General features: G+C 42.2%; 1 long non-coding RNA gene across 1 annotated transcript in view; it reads left to right on the top strand.

The window, feature by feature from the left end:
* The first annotated feature begins 1,438 nt into the window (after positions 1–1,438).
* Positions 1,439–21,736, top strand: part of LOC147361334 (uncharacterized) — a 38,282-nt gene continuing 17,984 nt past the window's right edge. The window contains exons 1-2 of the long non-coding RNA XR_015137575.1: positions 1,439–1,770; positions 4,314–4,430. This is a non-coding gene — a long non-coding RNA (uncharacterized LOC147361334). The remainder of the gene's footprint in view (positions 1,771–4,313; positions 4,431–21,736) is intronic.

The following is a 21,736-nucleotide window of genomic DNA, read 5'->3' as shown; positions in this document are numbered from 1 at the left end:
GGCTGGTTTCTGTGTATGTATCTTTATACAACCACGTGTCCTCCCTTTATAACACTTTCTCTTTAATGTGATTATTTAATTTTGTCCCTATTTGTCACAAGACTCTAAAGACCATGAAAGCAGAAAGTGGGTCTGTTTTTCTTAATCTTTATATCCCCCTAGATTTAGCATGGTATGTGGCATATCATATGTATTCAAAGGATATGTTGAATTAATAAATGAATAAATGACTGAAAGAGAAAAGTTAAGTGATAATAGGAGGAAACACATTACAGAACATCAAAATGAGTAACCCAGGCAATACAGATGATCACAGAGCTTCAAAAGAGCGAAAGATCTAAGTGAGTTCATTTTAAGCAAGGAAATGGTATGATTGGTGTGACATGTTATAAAAATAATAGAGCAATAGGGGGTATGGGTTGGTTAAGAAGAAGCCAGAAAGTTAAAAAAAAAAAAAAGTTAATAATCTAGCTAAGAAACACTGAGATCTCAAACTAAGACAGAGGTATGCTGCTGCTGCTGCTGCTGCTAAGTCGCTTCAGTCGTGTCCGACTCTGTGTGACCCCATAGACAGCAGCCCACCAGGCTCCCCCGTCCCTGGGATTCTCCAGGCAAGAACACTGGAGTGGGTTGCCATTTCCTTCTCCAAGACAGAGGTATAGAGAAAGGAAATACTGAAGAGGTCAACTCAACAAGCACTTGGCGGTAACATATATTAGAATAAGAAATCCCCAGGGGATTAAACAGCTACAAAAATTAGTTGAGTGAAAAAAAGGCATGGATATCTGGAATACAGTGATAATACTTCCAGGTTGAAATAAAGGGCTCGTGATGGAAGCAATGGAATAAAAACTTGGATAGATAAATTCTGCTTTTGAAAAAGTCAAGGAGATTGGACTTTATTCTATTAGTAATGAGTCATTAAGCAACAGTGACATGATGAAAAGGAGATATAGGATGAAGAGAATTTAGACAAAAGCAGGTTCATTGAGAAACTGATGAAGAAACCTAAGCACGTGCTTTAGAGTGTCAGCATTAGAAATAAAGAGGAAGTGACATACCCACCACATTCTATGAAAGAAGATCGATTTACAGGTGCCTAAATCAGCGTCCAGGTACTATAGGCACAGAGTGTTTTATTCTGAATAGCTTCATTTGACTTACTCTTCTTTCTAGAGAAAGCACCCTGGAAGACTAGTAGGCTTTACATAGCCATAAATATTCATTGAAAACCCTTCATATGACAAGTACATGGAGCATACAAAAAACGTACGTATGTAATTCTCCCTTGGACTTTCAGTTTTAGTCCTGCTTTCAGGAGAAATGCATGCATGTGATATATGTCTGTGGTCATGAACCTCCACGACGACCCCCGCGATCTCCAGTTCACGCTCTCCAGCTCCGCCCAGTTCACACGCTGCGTAGGCCCCTCCCTGTCGCACTGGGGATGGACTGGGAAACCAGTGACCACGGCAGAACTGACGGCTTAGCATTTCCCAGAGGACACATAAAAAACAGCATCTTCCGTTTTGGCTTTCTCTCCTTCCTCAGATGACTCACTCTGGGAGAAACCAGCTGCTGCGTCATGAGTGCGTTCAGGCCACGTGTGAAGAAGTACCTGGGGTAGAAGGGAAGCCTCCGGACAACAGCCAGCGAGGAAATGAGGCCCGCCAACGACCACACCAGTGAGCTTAGAACTGGATTATCTGGTTCCAGACAAGCCCTGCTGCACAGCCGCTGCTGCCAACAGCCTGACTGCAGTTGGAGATTGTGAGCCTGAACCCCCTCCCCGCTTAAGCAGCTCCCTGCTTCCTGCCCCTGAGAAGCTGTGAGAGAGAATAAATGTTCGTTGTTTCAAGCTGCTAAATTTGGGGGTAATTTATTACACAGCAATAGATAACCAAAGCAACTTTATACTACTGAACATTGAAAACTAAGCAGGGGAATCATGTTTCCATTTTTGTCCTAGCTGCTGAGAGATATAAGCTAAATGTTATTTCTGATTGTGGTTGGTTTTCTCAGTCAATACTTGTTGATTTATCTTCTTTTCACCTCCTTTTATTTTTTGTTTCCCATCCACTGTCCACTGGTTTTTATTTTATCCTTCTTACTCATTTATTGTAAAGCTTCTAAAATCTTTTTGGATATAGATGCACAGTAAAACAGCAAAGTAAGAACAGTAGATATTAAGATAGGGTTCCAAGCACTATCAGAGGGATCACAATCTCATTGGAGTGAAAAGTGATCGAGCAATGTGGCACAGTATATTACTAATGTTCAAGCAAAGATTGCTGTTAGAATTCAAAGAAAGGGGATACCAGGAAAGTTATATTTTCAGTCAAGTTCCCCAGGAGCAGACTTTGAGATAGGATGTGCATTATGAAAAAGCTCTCAAAATAAACTGCTAAGGAAATGAGGAAAGTAAGACAGGGAAGAGGAAGAAGCTATTTCAAAGTCTCATGGAAGATAACTCCAACCAGGTCCTGCATGAGAAGGCTGGAACGTGAGAACACTTCAGAAAGAGGCCTGAGCTCCCATGCTTCTCTACTGGTCACCCACCGGCCCAGGGCCTCTAAAGGACAGGGATGCTCCCAGCACACCCCCTCTTAGGGCCCCTTGAACATGCAGGCAAAGGCGCTGCAGCAGCTTGAGGGAAGTCCTCTAGAGACCCAGAAGCTGTCAGTGGTCCGAAGAAAGAGCATGCTGAAACCAAATGAGGACACAGAAACGTTGAAGCGATCTGAGGGCAACTGCCTAGAGGATCGAGGTCTGCTCTGTTAGGGAAAATTCCATTCAAGGAGTGGCTCATGACCTGTAAGGAACCTCATGGAATACACTGAATTGGGATAGACATGAAGGAGAAAGTATTACAGAATCTAAGTGGTAAAATACTTGCTTGGCGACTCAGATGGTAAAGAATCCACTTGCAATGTGCGGCGGGGGGATCAAAGTTCCATCCCTGAGTCGAGATCTCCTGGAGAAGGGAATGGCTACGCACTCCAGTATTCTTGCCTGAGAATTCCATAGACAGAGGAGTTTGGTGGGCTACAGTTCAGTGGGTTGCAAAGAGTTGGATCTAAGTATAACAACTAATCCCAATGACAAAGGAGACAAAAGCTCTCAGGCATTCTAGAATGATTTGGTATTATAACTTAGACTCTTTATTTATTTTTCACCCTATTTTTAATTCCAAGGCGGGATCTTAGGCCTATCTCTTATTTAGGTTATTAAAATACAATCATTTTCTTTAGCAAAAAGGTAGGGAGAGGTTTAAAAAAAAAAATCTCATGCTTCTTCTAAACCTTAGCAATGCTGTATTTTCACCCATTCTGTTTCTAAAATACAAATACAGAACAAAGCTCTAAGCTAAATCTTAAACAAAAAGAAAGCCTGGTGGAAGAGGATGAGACTCCCTAAAGTGTTTTAAGACTCCCTCTTCTATTATTATCATTATCCCTGGGCTGCTGAAATTTGGAAACCATTTCAAATACAAGCTGTTTAATAATATGTCTCTCTCTCTCTCTTTTTTTTTTTCAGAATGTATTACATTTACCAACCAGTAAAGTGCTGCAATAGCTTTTCCTTCTATATACACTCTAGGATATAGTCTAACTTTATCTGGAGTTGGGCATGAAGGCATAAATCATTAAGCCCCTGCTTGCCTGATCAAGAGCTTATCTTTCAGAAAAATCAGGCATCCAGGGGCTGCTGTTCACAGAAGCTCTATTTTCTGGCTCTCCATCAGGATTGCAGACACTTCTCCCCAAGGATTCATCAACTGCCAAACAAAGAGGAAGGCAGGTCAATGATACCAAAATCTGCAGCTTCAGCAGCTTCTAAAGCTCCCAACCAGAAAAAAAAATAAAACAAAGAGAAAGACTGAAAAAAACACAGATGCAAAGGAACTATAACAAATGGTCTTAAAATTCATAGGTTGCATTGTGGAAAGGAGACTCTTAGAACCCTACAACAAGCATCTGGTGCTCTAATGATGGACTACCAACCAGCCTAAGGAGATACTGGCCATGATTGTTTTAGTAGCTAAAGTCCAGTTTTGTATGCCATTCTGTCATTTTGACAAAAGAAATTCTTCATGACACCTTTTGTCATGTTATCATGACTTAAATGTGGATGAGCCGTACTGAAAGCGTCACATCTACAGGATGTAGGCACTGCCTTCTGGTTGAATATTTCTCTTTCAATTTGTTCCCAGATACCCTTGCACTTTTGCAACCCCAATTTTTACCCACAAAATGTTAGGATCCTACCCAAAACAGGAACTACTGCATTGAGAGTTGCTACTTATTTTACAGGTGAGAGAGCTGTGACTGAGAGAGGTCAGACAAGCCTGCTCAAGGCCAGTCAAAGCCTGCAGTCACCTGTGTTTCCATCCAGAGCTCTTCCAGCTACACCACAGTTCAACTAAGAAGGTAATAGACAAATTTAAACTGCAAAGTGGTTCTGTGTAAGATGTAAAGAATCTTTTGAAGGTGAGACATAGGCAATGAAACTTGGATCAGTTCAGTTCAGTTCAGTCACTCAGTAGTATCTGACTCTTTGCAACCCCGTGGACTGCAGCACACCAGGCCTCCCTGTCCATCACCAACCCCCGAAGTTTACCCAAACTCATGTCCATTGAGTCGGTGATGCCATCCAACCATCACAGATGAGAGGAAAAGCAAACCCTATCACTTCAGCTCCAAATGACAGAATGCCATGGTCAAGGCCGGTCAGGGCTGGACTGAAGAACCACAACCAGCTGGGGCTGGAGGCAGAAAGTATGGGGTGTGGGGTGACTGAGTGAGTGGGGTGGCTGAGCTAGGTTTCTCAAGCCTCCTGTGGATCAGAGCGAGTGGGGTGGCTGAGCTAGGTTTCTCAAGCCTCCTGTGGATCAGTGAATTTGAATTAACAGGTTCCAGGACATAGGGGCTGCCCTCGTGCCATCTGGCTCTTGGGAAATTAAGGTGGGTGCCTAATAGCCAGGGAAAGCTACCATTTTTTCAGTGGTCATGTAAAGATGTGAGAGCTGAACCATAAAGGAGGCTGAGTGCCAAAGAACTGATACTTTCATATTGTGATGCTGGAAAAGACTCGTGAGAGTCCCTTGGACTCCAAGGAGATCAAACCAGTCAATCCTAATGGGAATAAATCCTGATTGTTCATTGGAAAGACTGAGGCTGAAACTGAAGCCCCAGTAATTTGGCCACCTGATACGAAGAGCTAACTCACTGGAAAAGATCCTAATGCAGGGAAAGATTGAGGGCAGGAGGAGAAGGGGACGACAGAGGATGAGATGGTTGGATGGCATCACTGACTCGATGGACATGAGTCTGAGCAAGCTCGGGAAAACAGTGAAGGACAGGGAAGGCTAGGTGCTGCAGTTTGTGCAGTTGCAAGGAATCGGACATGACTTAGGAACTGAACAACAGTAATAATCCTGGAGTGTGGGAGCTCCATAAGGGAAGTAGAATGCAGACGTTACCAATTGTTCTGAGAAGGGAAACTCACCAGCCTTTAACCATGGCCTTAAAGTTGGGTGAGCAAACCATCTCTGAAATATTTGCTACAAGTGGTAATGAAAAAAAGTATTATCCTGCGTCAAAACCACAGGTACCCACAGAAGCAGCTGTGAATAAATGAAAACAACAACACCATCAAGAATCAAAAAGCCTAGGGTTGAGTCTCTGTCACTCATTTGTTATGTGGTCTTAGACAATTCATTTAACTTCCTCTGGACCTCAGGCTCTTCATCTGTGCATTGAGAATTCACATAATTCACCTCATAGGACTGTGGTAGAGATTAAATATAATAATGTATATTTAACAAATACACATATTTCATGCTTACATAAAATATATACTTGTAAACAAATTAATTTTCACCCTATTCACAGATATTATGTAAATGGAATGGTATCAAAATATTTTTAAAGAACCATAGTCTTATCGCTACATATACGCACAATCCTTCTAGCTCTCAGGGAGTGTCTTTTTACTACCAAATAGACAGAGCTATAAATTGTAGATTCTTGATATGATAGATCAGGATAACTCCTTCCAATGTGTTGTGTTCTATTGCCTCAAAATAATAAACTGCCAAGACAATATCATGCATCATATTACTGGCAGATTATTCAGTGAAACTCCCAAGGAAAGGAACTTGCAGCTCACAGACAGATGCTAAGTTTCGTCCTTTGTTAACTCATCCTTCTTTGTAAAGTCCTGAGTTTCAGAGAGTAAGAAAAAACTTAAAATAATCAGAAAAAGACATGATTCATGAAAACACTCCAAGTTCTTGGAAACACAAAACTTTAAAGTTATCAGAAGTAAAAGCAAGATAAAAATAAATCAATTTGAACTTAGAAGGACTACGTTGGGGGCAAAGATTTATAAGGGGTATCAAGGAGTGGGAGTCTGACTATAAAACATTCGGAGTTCTTTTCCAGACTTCAGAAGTTCTCAATGATTCTCAGTTCCTTTTTTTCAGGAAGCACCCTGCTTTTGATATCAATAAAAGAGACTCAAATGGGCCCATAACTGAGTCTTTCTCATTAAAATCCCTTCCCTCATCAGAAAGGGCGGTAGAGCAGACCCCCAAGGAAGGAAAAGGTCTGTCAGTTAAAACCCTTGTTCACATTCTCTCAAATGCTGAAAAGGGTTTTCCAGGAAGACCTCAAACGTTTCCAAGAGACAGAGCTTTTCTTTTGTGTCTTTTCTCCACAGAAACAAGACTGGTGAATTCCTCTATTTTTTCAAAGCACCATAGTGTGTACACTTTTTAAATGCTTATAAAGCAGTAGTCTGCATAGCACAGTTCCCGAAGAACTGATACTAATGAAGTCCATCCCAAGCATAAATTTCCACTCCTTACTTACAAATCCCAAATATTTAAGAGTATCCACTTACAAATGCATAAAAGTTGTCATTGTGTGTTTACTTGCCTACTCTGTAACCTTGAAACTCCTGGAAACCTTCCAGTAGCCTAGTCCAAGTGCATATATTCTCTTACCACTCAGCTGGTTACTCCTCCTATATCAGTGGCCAGATAATAGGAAAGAACAAATCTGACTCCATATTACATCCATTTCTTTTACTTTAACCTTTGTACTATATTGCTTTTACTTTAAGAATATTGACTATATCCTAAAATATACAGGATAGCCCATTCTCAAGCTTCTGACCTTTAAGGGTATGACACTTTTGCATTCATACAGAGATAAAAAATTGCAAAATAGAGAATAACTTTTGTCTTAGTGCAGGTTTACAGGAACCTCATGACCTGACCTACTTGGACAGCTGCAAGAACAAAGAATTCTGACACTAAGAAGTTTGCAATAACAAACCAAACAAACAAACACCATCTCTCTTTAGCATAGAAGAAGCCTGAGTTCTGACTTGGGTAAGATGATTCTCTAGGACACTAGGTGGCCATCTTCTCAGACTTCCAGCTTCCCAAATAAAGTCGCTATTCCTTGCCCCAACACCTCATTTCCTGATTTACTGGCCTGTCGTGGGGCCAGCAGAATGAGCTTGAACTGAGTAATAGTCACACATTCACTTCTGGTGACACATCCAGTCACTGGTGAGGGGCATTAGACTAGCGCACTTGGCTTAGACAAGTCGGGACTTTGTGCTGAATCATGTGTGAAGGGGTTGGCAGGGCACACATTAAGTTCTAAAACGGCCATTGGGTAGGAACCCAGCAGGGTCTGTTAGCAGTGTCATGAGTACTGCACTTAGCATGTTAATACAGGTTTTATTTAATCATCAAATATCCATGAGGTATTTACTACTATTCTCATTTTATACATGAGATGACAGTTGTGGGAAGAATTAGTAATATTCCTAAAAGATCAGTGATATGCCCAATGTTACATCATTTTTCATAGTGGAGCCAGAAACTATACCTAAGTTGGTCTGATTCCAAAACCTTTGCAATTACCTGGTGTGCTGAACTTTGCAGTAAAACCTTCAGCAGATATGGTTTTTGTTGGATCATCATCATGAGTTGCTGTTGAATCATTGATTCGATTTCTTTGGAAGCTCTTAGCAAATAACAGGTGAAAGATACTGATCTTGGACAATTTTCAGTGAGTGTGTGTTAGTCACTCAGTTGTGTATGACTCTCTGCGACCCAATGGACTGTAGCTCGCCAGGCTCCTCTGTCCACAAAATTCTCAAGGCAAGAATACTGAAGATTCCCTTCCCCAGAGAATCCTCCTGAATCAGGATCAAACCTGGAGTCTCCTGCATTGCATGTGGTTTCTGTGCCATCTGAGCCACCAGGGGCGCCCCAGACTCTTTTAGTTACTCCCAAACCAATTCAGTCAGATTCACCTATACTGAGACTGTTCAATGAAATGCCTGTATGAAAAAACAAAGAGAACTACAGCCTTGCCATGAGACACTGAGAATAGTAGAGTTATTAGGAGGAAATACCAAAATATCATTGATTCGCGGGAGAAAATGTTCCTGTTCTGATCCTTGCATGCTAATACTACAGATGGACCCAGCTTAGCTGAGGCATGCTCTGTGCTTCAGCTGTTTACTTAAGCAGCACCAGGTTCTCAGAAATAGTTGCTATGCCAACCAGCCCCGGGACTATATATACATTCATGACCAGGGCTTATTCTTTGGGCTTTGTTACCTCTCTTTCAGAAGTTTGAATTGCTTATTGCTAAACTGCTTGCATTCATGCATTACTGCCTCTGATAGTCAGAGAGCTTCCTTTTCTCCAGCAGGAGAAAAGCCCAAGTGGAGGTTTGTAGCCTGTGTAGAGCAACCTTCTGACGTCACAATTTTATAGTCAGGGACCAGACTGCTCTTTTTCCCCAGGTCTCTGAAGATTTGGTATTTAGATGATAAAGGGCAGTGCCTTTGGTCATCTATTATTAACTGTCACATGTATGCATTGCCATGGAGGTTCTCAGAGGGGGAATAAAGTGTGCTTTGAGGTGCCATGATTATCATGCTTTTTTAATTTCTTTGCCACATTTTTAATGGGGCATATTTCAGAACAGCATTAGCCAACAAATTTGTCCAATCAATCCAGCTCAGGTCTCTTGCTACAGCTGTATTTAAATAAACCTGTAATGCTGAAAGCTGAAGAGAGAAAGCTCTTTAATTACCTTTTCTCCTGTTTATGTTACTTTGATGGCTTTTGTTCAAATGCCTCTGAATTTTCAATCTGTTTATTTTCTAATTATTGGATGACTACATGCAGCACTACCATTTCAATTAGATTCTGATGGCTGATAAAGCCATTGTTGACAGGGAGTGCACAAATGAATTTGCTTAAACCAGATTAGTGATGTTTGTGTTGCTGCATTTAAATAAAACCAAATATCCTGGTAGCAATGTGATCAAATGTAGAAAAATTTTTGTAAAGAAAGAAAAAGCAGTTCTGTGAGAAATCTGGTTTTCAACAGAGAAGCTGTTTCCTGTTAAGACATCATTTTAAATCCCCAAGTATGCTGCCAGTTCTTCAAACAGATTACAAACCCAAAAAACAATCATATAATCTCTTCTAACAAGACATTTGCAACTAGATAGATTGCTTTAAAGGAGAAAGAAGTAGAAAGAAAGTCAAGATCTAACTACTGATAATGCATGCTAAATCCATTTGAATTGATAAGGTAGAGAAAGCATGGTGATAAAGCTTAAGGGGTGAAGACTTTATGTTCTGCCCAAGAGATCAATACTTCTGGAAGAAGAAAACTTGGAAACATTTCCATCTCCAGTTTACATCTGAAATATACATGACAGATGAGGCAAAGAAGAAACAGACAGGCTATTTCCCTGGAACCCACCCTGCTCCAGCCCCGCTCAGGCTTGCTTTGTTACTGATGTAACAACTGTGCGAATGACAATCTTGAAGTGTTAAAATATTTGCAAAAAGGAATGAAAATCTGCTGTTTCTCTCAAGTCATTAAAGCAAAGCCAGAGGGCCTAAATAAAACAGAACCATGTGTCAAACTGAACAGAAACTAACATCCGTGCAGAGCGAGTCACCAGCCATCCCAGCGCTCAGCTCCATGTCGTGATACAGCCTCCCAGCTTGGAACTCATCGCCCACCCAGCTGGTCGAGGGCAGAGCTGTGGTAAGGACCCTGGAGTGAGTCCCATGACTGTGCTCTTGCCATCTGGTGATGGCCGGTGATCTAATTTGATTTCATCTTATATTCACTTGCTGAGCTGTGCTGTGCTGAGTCACTCAGTTGTGTCTGATTCCTTGCAACTTATCTGCTATTTTCTTTGCCCTCTTCATTGAGCAGATGCTGAGGTGTTCACCAAGAAAACTCAGCAGAATTGGAAGTGAGCGAGAAGCACTGCCCACCCTGTACATGTTCACAAACAAAGCCTGGTGTTAGATCTTGGGGACAACAAAGCCCAGAGCGGTTGGCTATGCTTCTCACCTTTCAATCATACATTTTGATATAACAGTAAAACCAGCTAACAGGGGCTTCCCTGGTGGCTCAATGGTAAAGAATTGGCTTGCAATCTAGGAAAGGCTGGTTCAGTCTTTCAGTTGGGAAGATCCCCTGGAGAAGGAAACGTCAACCCACTCCAGTATTCTTGGCTGGAAAAACCCATGGATAGAGGAGCCTGGTGGGCTACAGTCCATGGGTTGCAAGAGTTGGACACAACTTAGGGACTAAACCACCACCAGCTAACAACTAGATAGACTTTTCTCTATGTGAGGCACTTTCCTAAGCACTTTACAGACAGCTCATCTAATCATCATCACAAACGTTAGGGGCTCATTTCCACCACCCCCTTCTCACAGATAGGGAACAAGGGACAGAAAGAACTCTCATCTGCTTAGTAAAAGAGCTGGATTCTGACCTAGGCAGTCTTGCTCCAGAGTCCACACTGAGCCCGAGTGGGCAGCACGTGACCCTGCATCATGCACGTGTAAGCGGTACTTACATCTAATTGTGTATCTCTGGCCAGTGGAACACTGAAACAAAATTGCTTTTCTATTACTTGTTTTTCATGACTATTGCTGCTGATAGTTGGCCTGATAAAAATGTGTTTCTAATTGTTATAAAGTATAGAATTTACAACATTTCCCTATGCCAAATTTATAGATAATATATTTATACCCTGTTTCACAAGTAAATTGCCTATATACTTTCACACTAAAGGAAAGAACTCTCTGAAAGTAACATCCGCTTGTAATGTATCCTATACCTACTGTTCAAATGTGTAGAGCATTTCATTTGGTCCTCACAGCAAGTTCATGAAGTAACATAGGTGTTATTTTCTCAGAGTGAAAAGCAAAGAACCACGCATGGGAAAATCAAAGACAATAATCAGTCAGATTAGTTCCAAAAAATACAAGAAGGAAAATGACAGATGTAGTGATTGATGAAGTTGGTTTGCCCATAACAACTGTTGAATAAGTCAGACAAACTGCTTAAGATACTAGGGAGAGGTCTGTAAGCCCATTAAGACTATTGTGTTCTGAATACCATTCCATGGGCTGCGCGGGGGTTACATAAGGAGAAACCAAACTCTTTAACCTTCAAAGACTTATAATTTGAAGAGATACACACTTAAGTCCATGTAAAGAAGAAAAATATTTAACACAGCTCCATCTCTCTCTCTTTCTTTTTTCAATACTTCACAGCTTTTGGGATCTTAGTTCCTCAATCGTGTCCCCAGACCTGGAAGCACAGAGTCCTAACCACTGGACTGCCAGGGAATTTCCAACACAGCTCCATTTTATCTCCTGATAAAATACTTGAAAAAAGTGCCTGTCTGCTAATCAAATATCCAAATTATTTACAGGATTATTGTTAAAGTGTTAAAGCTATTATTGAGGGAAGAATAAATAGTGAAAGCACTGGGTAAGTTTCTCAAAAGGATGCAGAGGATTTAACATTGACGGGTAGAATGAAGCTGCAGCCAGAGGAGCTGTTGTAACTCGCTTGCTGCTAGAAGTCAGGAGTCACTTTAATAAAAGTTTCTATTGTGTGAACTCAGAACTGAGATCTGAAATGCAGGTAATGATGGATCTTGAGGGTAGGTAGCATGTAGGAAGAGTAAGCACTGAACTCTCTTGATTTCTTGTTCGGCAGTAAGGTTGTGTTGCAGAAAAGGAGTTTTATGATGATAAAAATTCTATACTGTATTTCTAGTTTGAAGGTTACTGCCTTTACCTGTTGTGATCTTAGTTGCACGTTTTTGACTGTTGTGCTGTGCTGAGTTGCTCGTTGCTCTGACTCTTTGCAACCCCACGGACTGTAGCCCACCAGGCTTCTCTGTCCATGGGGATTCTCCAGGCAAGAATACTGGAGTGTATTGCTGTGCCTTCCTTCAAGGTATCCTCCCAACCCAGGGATTGAATCCAGGCCTCCCACATTGCAGGTGGATTCTTTACCCTCTGAGACACCAAGGAAGCCCATGAATACTGGGATGGGTAACCTATCTCTTCTCTAGGGGATCTTTCCGACTCAGGAATCAAAGCAGGGTCTTCTGTATTGCAGGCTTGCAGAAGATTCTTTACCAACTGAGCTACCAGGGAAGCCCTTGATAGACATAGCTTATTCATCTCTCTTATTTGACCCCTCCCTCCTACCCTCTTACTCACAATACACTTCAAACATTTATGGTAATGAAGTAAAACAAATTCCAGTGGACTGGGTCAAGGTGTACATGTGAGAGCTGACTGAGGAAAAGAAAGAGCCGATTCTTATCAGCGTGTTATGACAGAACCGGGCAGACATACCACACGTACCCAGGAGCTAGACCCAGGGATTATTTCAGAGGTCACACCAAAACAGCTGCATTTCTGCTTTTAATTCCAATTACATATGACAGTTTACCTCAACATAACCTACAGATAAATTCAGAACCTGAGAAGGTGTAATAGTTACACATCTTGTCAGAATTTTGTTTACTACAAACCTTACAGTCTTACTGTTAAGCAGTGTATGGCCTTAAAACACTATGCCAATTTCTCTGAATTTTCTTTATCTGTAAGGGATGGGATTGAACTGGGAAGAGATGTAAACTCCCAAATCAGCTAAAACTGCGATTCTAGGCACTGTGACATGCAGAAATGATCTTTCAATACATTGTGTTACCTTAGCATGCTTCAGCCAGCTCTTCTCTCATTGTGTGATAAAGAGATGCCCTCCAGAAAGCAATACTATTGTTTAATACTTGAACTCACAAACATTTATTTTTGCTGTATCATTACTAGCATTTTATTTATATTTTAATGTTTTTTTTCCTTGTCATCAAATATAGTTGTTTCTTCACATTGAATTCTCAGAAGGAAGAAAGAAAGCTTATATTCTGTTTCAAGTCAGTTTCATCTTTTAAGGCTTGAAATACATGGCATGTTAAGTCTCACATGGATGTATTGATAATCAAAGTATCTAGGGAAAAATCAAGCCACCCCTCTCTTCTCATCTACCCTTCTGTTAGAGGAAATGTAACAAAGGGAGGGGAGGAGAAACAAGGAAAATAGAAAAAACGCTTTTCAAGATTTTGAACTAATCACAATCAAAATAAAGTGCTTACAAACGTCCTTCCCTGTAAACACAGGATGCTGAGAGTCTAGCCTGTCTTGAGAGCGTGTTTCTTGCCCCTCCTGCTCCATGCCGATTGCTCTGTGCAGCTTCACCCCTGCCCTCCTCACCGTGATTGCCTCCCTCAGCTCTGCCTTCCTGGTGCTCTGCCTGCCCTCCACACCTCTGCTCTGATTGCTCTGTCTCCCCGTGGCTCCCTCTAAGCTGCCCTGCTCCTCCGTTATCTTCTTCTACTTCAGTAACCCTTTCCGTGCGCTCCGTTTCTCCCCCTGCCCTCCAATCACTCTTGTGATCTTTCTGGCCCATGAAGCTTTTGCTGTGATCGCTTTCCTTGATTTTTCTCTGATTTCTTTGCCCTCTCTGGCTTTCTCTGCTTACTTTAGAACTCATAAAACCTTTAAAGGTTCAGAGATTAATTTCAGTTTGGATAAGCACCCAAACTTGTGAGTGCTTATGCCAATTCTTTACTAAAACTCTGGATCTAAAAATCTCACTGGGAAGGTGAGCATTATAAAAGTTCAAGTACTTGGAATTTTATCAAGAGAATAATTTCCCCTCAAATACTAGCCTTTCTGCTTCTAATTCTGGGTACAAAGAAAAGAAGATGGCCATTGTTTACTGTGCATAGTGTATCATCTTTCTTTGCATGTGGGCTCTATATAAGATTAGAAAACCTAGGAGGGTGCTGAGAAGAAGCCCAAGCAAGCACTTTTTAAAATTCATTCAGTATAGGTTTATTAAATGCCTACTACATGCTGCTGCTGCTGCTGCTGCTGCTAAGTCGCTTCAGTTGTGTCCGACTCTGTGCGACCCCATAGACGGCAGCCCACCAGGCTCCCCCATCCCTGGGACTCTCCAGGCAAGAATACTGGAGTGGGTTGCCATTTCCTTCTCCAATGCATGAAAGTGAAAAGTGAAAGTGAAGTCGCTTAGTCGTGTCTGACTCTTAGGGACCTCATGGACTGCAGCCTACCAGGCTCCTCTGTCCATGGGCTTTTCCAGGCAAGAGCACTGGAGTGGGGTGCCATTGCCTTCTCCCTACTACATACTAGAAGTGCACAAAGCTATACTTCAATCTCAATGAAATAATCATAGATTGACCTTCCATAAATACATTTTATAAACTGTGTATATTGTAACCATAAATTATATAGGAAATGTAAAAACTATTATACCATGTCTCCCTACCACTCTTATTTCACTGTCCAGAATTTAAAAATTAGATATTGGTATTTACGGGCTTCCCTGATGACTCAGCGGTAAAGAATCTGCCTGCAATGCAGGAGACCACTTAATGCAGGAGACCCAGTTCGATCCCTGGGTTGGGAAGAAGCCCTAGAGAAGGAAATGGCAACCCACCCCAGTATTCTTGCCAAGGAAATCCCGTGAACAGAGGAACCCTGCAGCGTACAGCCCATGGGGGGCTCAGGAGTCAGACACAACTTAGTGACCAAACCATCACCACCACTGTTATTTACTTTCTGTTGAGGTAGGAATTGCTAGGTAGTCAGAGTAGGACTCTGAGACCTCGGTCTTATTTTCAGTAAACATCCTGCTCCATTAACTTAAAACTATACCCTTTGTCCCAAATTCCTGGAATGTGTCCTTGGTCTGATAAATGATCAGCACTCAGATCCAGGGAAGGGCGGTAATTCACTTCTGTTCCATATGCCTGAGGGAAAAACAACTGGTGATCGTTAATCTTAAACCCATACATCTGGTTGATTGTGAAATGAAAAAGGGTGGTGACTTAATCTGAGGATCAAAAGAAGCCATAAAGATATAAAATTAAGCATCTTGACCTTTAAACTGATGGGTTAAAAATGACATATTTTAAGGATAGGAGCCAACCAAAAATGTACAGATTAATATTAGTAAAGATAAAAAACTGCTGCAATCCCTGACTTTTGGGGGACTCTTTACCCCCTCACAGTGTCTATGCTGAGACTTTTGTACCTTCCTTCTCTCTAGTAAATCCTATTCACTTGCTACCATGAGCCTTTGTGTGTCCATGAAGTTCATTCTTCGGCTCCACAAAGAGGAACTTGGATTCCCATGTCACGGTTACCTTAAAATATGTATTTCCATCATCCCTATCACAGAGCAGCTTAGGTACTTTTAAATCTAAAGTTTTCCCTCATTCTGTTACCAAACAAAGTTTGTGTGCCTGACATACTGCTGCTGCTGCTAAGTCACTTCAGTCGTGTCTGACTCTGTGTGACCCCATAGATGGCAGGCCACCAGGCTCCCCCGTCCCTGGGATTCTCTAGGCAAGAACACTGGAGTGGGTTGCCATTTCCTTCTCCAATGGATGAAAATGAAAATGAAAAGTGAAAGTGAAGTCGCTCAGTTGTGTCTTACTCTTTAGCGACCCCTTGGACTGCAGCCCACCAGACTCCTCCGTCCATGGGATTTTCCAGGCAAGAGTACTGGACATACAATAAGTCCAAATAATCTGAAACATGGGAATTTAGAGCACAGGAAGGCCTGCTGCTGCTGCTGCTGCTGCTAAGTCACTTCAGTCGTGTCCGACTCTGTGCGACCCCATAATCGGCAGCCTACCAGGCTGCCCCATCCCTGGGATTCTCCAGGCAAGAACACTGGAGTGGGTTGCCATTTCCTTCTCCAATGCATGAAAGTGAAAAGTGAAAGTGAAGTCGCTTAGTCGTGTCCGACTCTTAGCGGCCCCATGGACTGTGGCCCACCAGGCTCCTCCGTCCATGGGATTTTCCAGACAAGAGTACTGGAGTGAGGTGCCGTTGCCTTCTCTGCAGGAAGGCTTACTATGGGGCAAAGCACGGAGAACAAGTAGTTAATGCTCAAAAACACCTACCTCTCTGATGCTTTGTGAGGGAGAAGTTTTTACAGGCAAAATGTGGGGTATGGGGTGCAGAGTGTGTGACTTCCTTCTGATTGGCTGGTGGTGAGGTGATAGAGAAGTATCCCAGGAATCCTGTGCTCAGCCTGAGGTTATCATCCTCCACCTGGATGAGGGCCTTGGGTCTACAAAATAACTCAGAAGTGTTATTATATACTCCCCTGGGTATATATTGTATACTCCCCTGGGTATATATTGTATACTCCCCTGGGTATATATTGTATACTCACCTGGGTATATATTATATACTCGCCTGGGTATATATTATATACTCCCCTGGGTATATATTGTATACTCGCCTGGGTATATATTGTATACTCCCCTGGGTATATATTATATACTCCCCTGGGTATATATTGTATACTCCCCTGGGTATATATTGTATACTCGCCTGGGTATATATTATATACTCGCCTGGGTATATATTGTATACTCGCCTGGGTGGCCTCAGAACCCAGCCCAAAGCAGCACTCTTTCTTGACTGCTCCTGCCTTGTCTCTGCATCCCCTCCCTTCCACGATTAATAACTATTTGAACCTGCCCTTTGGAAGTCATGGAAGATCAAGGAAGCCTATTTCCTACAAACAAGAAATGGGACATAGAAAGGATTTGACCCACAAGTTCCACAGGGTCCTGCTTGGTTTCAATTTCTTCCTTTCCTGGTCAAGTCCCTACCACAAAGAATGAGAAATGAATAGGGTGAAATCATAATTCTTTTGCTTGATGCCTCCATCCATTATGTAGTACAATTCTTTGTTTAGCTTTTATTTTTACATTCTGTAGGAAAGTTGGAAAACTGATTTTTTATAGCCAACATTAAGTCAGATTGCATAGTCTGAAAATATCTGAAATGCTAAGCCAAAAAGTAAACTCTATCTTCTGTCCTACTAATATATGGGCATTTGCTCCTGTATCCCTTTGTTATAGGAGTCCCAAACTCATGAGTCACGTCTGTCAAAAGATCTGTTTCACTTGCCTGTAAAATATTTGCAAAATCTGAACGTGAATTCTACAGCAGACTGGTAACTGCCACTTTGCCATTCTCTCCAGTAATATCTAGTCATCTACTGCCCTATTTCACACATAACGCACCTAGTTCCATAGGCATTTGTATTTGTAATTCATAACTGAGTATTAAAAGGGAGGTGAGATGTGGAGGGACATGAACTTTTGATAATAAATAACTCAATACACCCTAACAACAGGTTTGCTTGAAATGTCGTGGGAAAATGTAAACTTTGATTAGGGCTCAGTCTCCCACAACTTCTTCATATGGGTTTCTTGATAAGTCCCAAAAGAGCCTTATGCAGTGTTTGGGATGAGTGGGTGTGCAAAGAATTCTCTTTTAGTTGAAGCTGGCAGGAATAAGAACTTTCTTCCAAACATGGGGATATTGCTTTCCATTGCTAACTTTGGTTTCAGGATCGGGAAAATAATGTTTATAGGAAATCCCTTAAGTAAAATTGCATAGGTTGTCAGGCTCTTTTATGATACGGTGAAGTAATGCCTGAGTATGTAGGGCAGTAAGATTACAATTTGTCCATATCCTTAATTCCAGCAGAATCTTACATAGAAAGTATCACTGACAACTGCAAGTTCCTTCAGAAAATCAAGGGGCCAGAAATAAGTTGAATTTACACTGGCTATGCTGCTTCTGAATTCGCCCTGTGGAGCCACCTTGTTTAATATCAGTATCAAATGGAGAAGGCAATGGCACCCCACTCCAGTACTCTTGCCTGGAAAATCCCATGGACAGAGGAGCCTGGTAGGCTGCAGTCCATGGGGTCACGAAGAGTCAGACACGACTGAGTGACTTCACTTTCACTTTTCACTTTCATGCATTGGAGCAGGAAATGGCAACCCACTCCAGTGTTCTTGCCTGGAGAATCCCAGGGATGGGGCAGCCTGGTGGGCTGCCGTCTACGGGGTCGCACAGAGTTGGACACCACTGAAGCGACTTAGCAGCAGCAGCAACATCAAAAGTATTGTTGCTACTATACTTCCTACTGTTTTGGAAGCAGTCAGAGTGTGGTATACAGGACAGGATTAACTTTGCCCAGATTTAGGTTTGGCCGTTGCCCTCAGCACTGGGAGGTAATTTCTAAACCTTAAGAATGTCCACTGATAAGAGTATCTTTGTTGGGGGTGAGGGCGGGGTGCAGGGCGGTGCTAGATAGTCTACACTAACAAAATGACTTGTGGTGGAGAACCTTGTCCACGTGGCCTCAGCTCAACCCCTGGATGGGCTGGAGACTAAGGTCAGCCACAGGGACGGTCATCTGTCACATAACTGAGCCCCAACAACACTCTGGACGTTAAAGACCGGGTAAGCGTCCCTGTTGGCGAAGCACATGTGTCGAGACACCGTGTTGAGAAAAATAGGCCCTGTCCACATAGCCCCTCTGGGAGAGGACCACTGGACGCCCCAGCTCTTGTGTCCTGGATCCCCCTCTCTGCAGCTCTTCCCTCTGCTGACTGCATCTGCATCCTTCCCTGTGACAAACGCAGACCATGAATATCACAGCTATTCTGACTTCTCCAAGTCTTTCCAGTGAATTGTTGAACCTAAGGACAGTCTTACAGACCCCTGAAATTGCAGGTGGAGAAGGTTGAATGAGAATCTGAGAATCTGAGAAGGTTGAATGAGAATCAGAATGAGAATCTGCAATACTTTAGAAATTCTACAGTGACTTTCTCAGTGGTCCAGCCCTACAACGCCAACTGTTGTCAGAAGACAGAGCCCCTCAGACTTTCAGCCTTTATCTAGCTCACAGAAAAGCATCTAGGCATCCAAGCAGAGTAGCCTAAGCTTTCAAGCAACAATACGTGGATTCTTCCTCTTTCCAACTTAAGGCCCACAAAGAGAAAGGAAAGGCAGCCAACTCATCTTTTCTTCATTTTCAACACCTTATTCAATAAGTTTTCCTAAAGCTGCTTCTCAGTATCATCTCATTAAGGAAAAAGATAATTATGATATTAATGCCTTGCTTCCAGTACTGAGTGAAGCCACAGGCATTTAACTTCACACTTCAAAGAAGTGGGTACCAATATAAACCTGACACCTATTATTCAAATGCAAATCTCAGAGTGAGACTGAAAACTCAGTTTCTTTTCATTTCTGACTACAAAGAGCAGATGGCATTTTCAGTGAACTGATCTCAAACTGCCTGTGGGACTGGAGGGAAAACACAAGGATGTGTATAGCTCCACCTTCGAAAGTAACGTATTATATTTGGAAAAATATACATCCAGACTAATTCCACCCCTGATACTAATAACATGCTGCCAAACACTGGGAAAGCTTTTACCCCTACCTATCACTTTCCTCCTTAGGATGAAGTTTCAAACCCTAGAACAGAAACACAGAAAGCCTGCTGGTACACACCCAGGCTTTCCTCTCTCCGAGTATATCTTCTACAAAATAATCACAGGGCACAGCCAATGTGGAACCTGGTACAGACACCAGGGCGGCTACGGACGCCTACTCCTGCTACTTATTGAAGTAGTTATCGAGTACCTGTCACTGTGCGGAGCACAGTCGTTACCTCCTTCCATCCTCCCTACAGCCCTGGAGGGAGGAGGTGCTATTCTTCTTATTTTATAGAGATGAGGAATCCAAAGTTTAGAGAGAGTCAAGGACCTCCGCAAGATCACAAATCTAGCAACTGGGAAAATCAGCCTTCCAGCCCCACTCTGTCCACCTCAAAACAGTTTTTTAATTGATGCACATTTGGTGCTTTGGTTAATTAAAGATTCTGATTCTAGCAATTTATCTTCTGGATCCTTAATGGATTGCCAGTTTTCAAAGAATTAAAGTACAGTAAAATATCCTCAAGATTAAAACTACTCAAATTATGCAGAATATAATCAAATTGTTCTTGGATGCTTCAGATGATCCTTTACGTACTGGTAACGTCTCAGGTGCATCAACCAGCAGAAGAGTGATTGTGCTAATGAAGTGTAGGTCAGAAGAATAACATATAGATCAGCTTCCACGTACATATAATCATTACCCTAATTCTCACAAATACTTTTGCAGAGTTCATGATGTAGCAATCTACTAACTTTTATTCAACACAAGTTAACAAATCTTCATCCAGTGCTTTCTGTGTGCCAAATCCCAAGGTAAGCTCTAGGCAGCCGTAAGAGTGATATAGTGTCGGTTCTTAAGGAGGACACATTCTGAATTTGGGACAGTGTATTATCCTCCTTGCAACAGAATTACCTTGGGGCTTGCCACAGAATTACCCTGACAATATTTAATTTAATTAACTATGAGGCTTCCCTGGTGGCTCAGACGTAAAGCTTCTGTCTGCAATGCAGGAGACCCGGGTTCTATCCCTGGGTTGGAAAGATCCCCTGGAGAAGGAAATGGCACCCCACTCCAATACTCTTGCCTGGGAAATCCCATGGACATGGAGGAGCCTGGTAGGCTGCAGTCCATGGGGTCGTGAAGAGTCGGACACAACTGAGCGACTTCTCTTTGAGTGGAATAGTAACAGCAGCAGATGTACATTTTTTAAAATGACAATTGGTATGTTCACTGATATTGTAAAGTGACTCCTGTTCTCTTTCTTCTCCTCTCCTTTATGTTATCTTTTTCAATGAGCTATAGTTTTTACCTCACACGTCACCCAAGCTCTTTTTGAAACTTTCTCTCTCTCTTACACACACATACATATCTTAGTAAATAAATCATTGTTGGTTGTGTTTATGGTATTATCTAGTATCTATCAGTGTTGCAAAAATCCCTCTTATGACACTTGGGAGGGAAGAGAAGCAGGGAAAAAAAGCAGAAGGAAGAAAGGAAAGAAGCATAACCTTCCCTTTGGCAGATGTCTGGGAAAAGGAGACCCTTTATGAGATCACTGCATCAAAAGGAAGTAAGAAGTTTCCAGGCTGCCAGTCACGAAGCCACCAAAACTCACTTCTAATGAAAAAAGAAACTGTTAACTCCTGCACTGTTGTGAAATACTTACCAAAGACACCTTCCCTGCTAAGTGTCATTCATTTCAGGAGTGAAATGCTGTAACAGAGAAAAACGCCCAGGGCAACTGGGAACCGGGAAGTGTGTGGTTCAATTGTCCCTGTAGGGGAGGGAAAGCGTCTTTCCTTGACAGCTACCCCTACTTAACTACTGTGCAGTCAGCCCTCCCCTGCATCAGAGAAAATTCAGCCTTCCAGCGGATTCCCTGCCATCTGCCTGATGACTATCAGCCTGCAGTCAACACACCTTGAATGCTTAACATCCTCAGCAATCCCAAGGGCTGCCTCTGGGGGGCAATTAGAAGATCCATGGGAAGAAAATCTTTACTTT

The sequence above is a fragment of the Bos grunniens genome, chromosome 12, assembly GCF_055505025.1.
Source record: "Bos grunniens cultivar Pamir isolate PY7600 chromosome 12, Bosgru_T2T1.0, whole genome shotgun sequence".
Classification (NCBI taxonomy): domain Eukaryota; kingdom Metazoa; phylum Chordata; class Mammalia; order Artiodactyla; family Bovidae; genus Bos; species Bos grunniens.
Note: the sequence above shows the minus strand (reverse complement) of the source record. Positions and strands in the feature narration are given on the sequence as shown.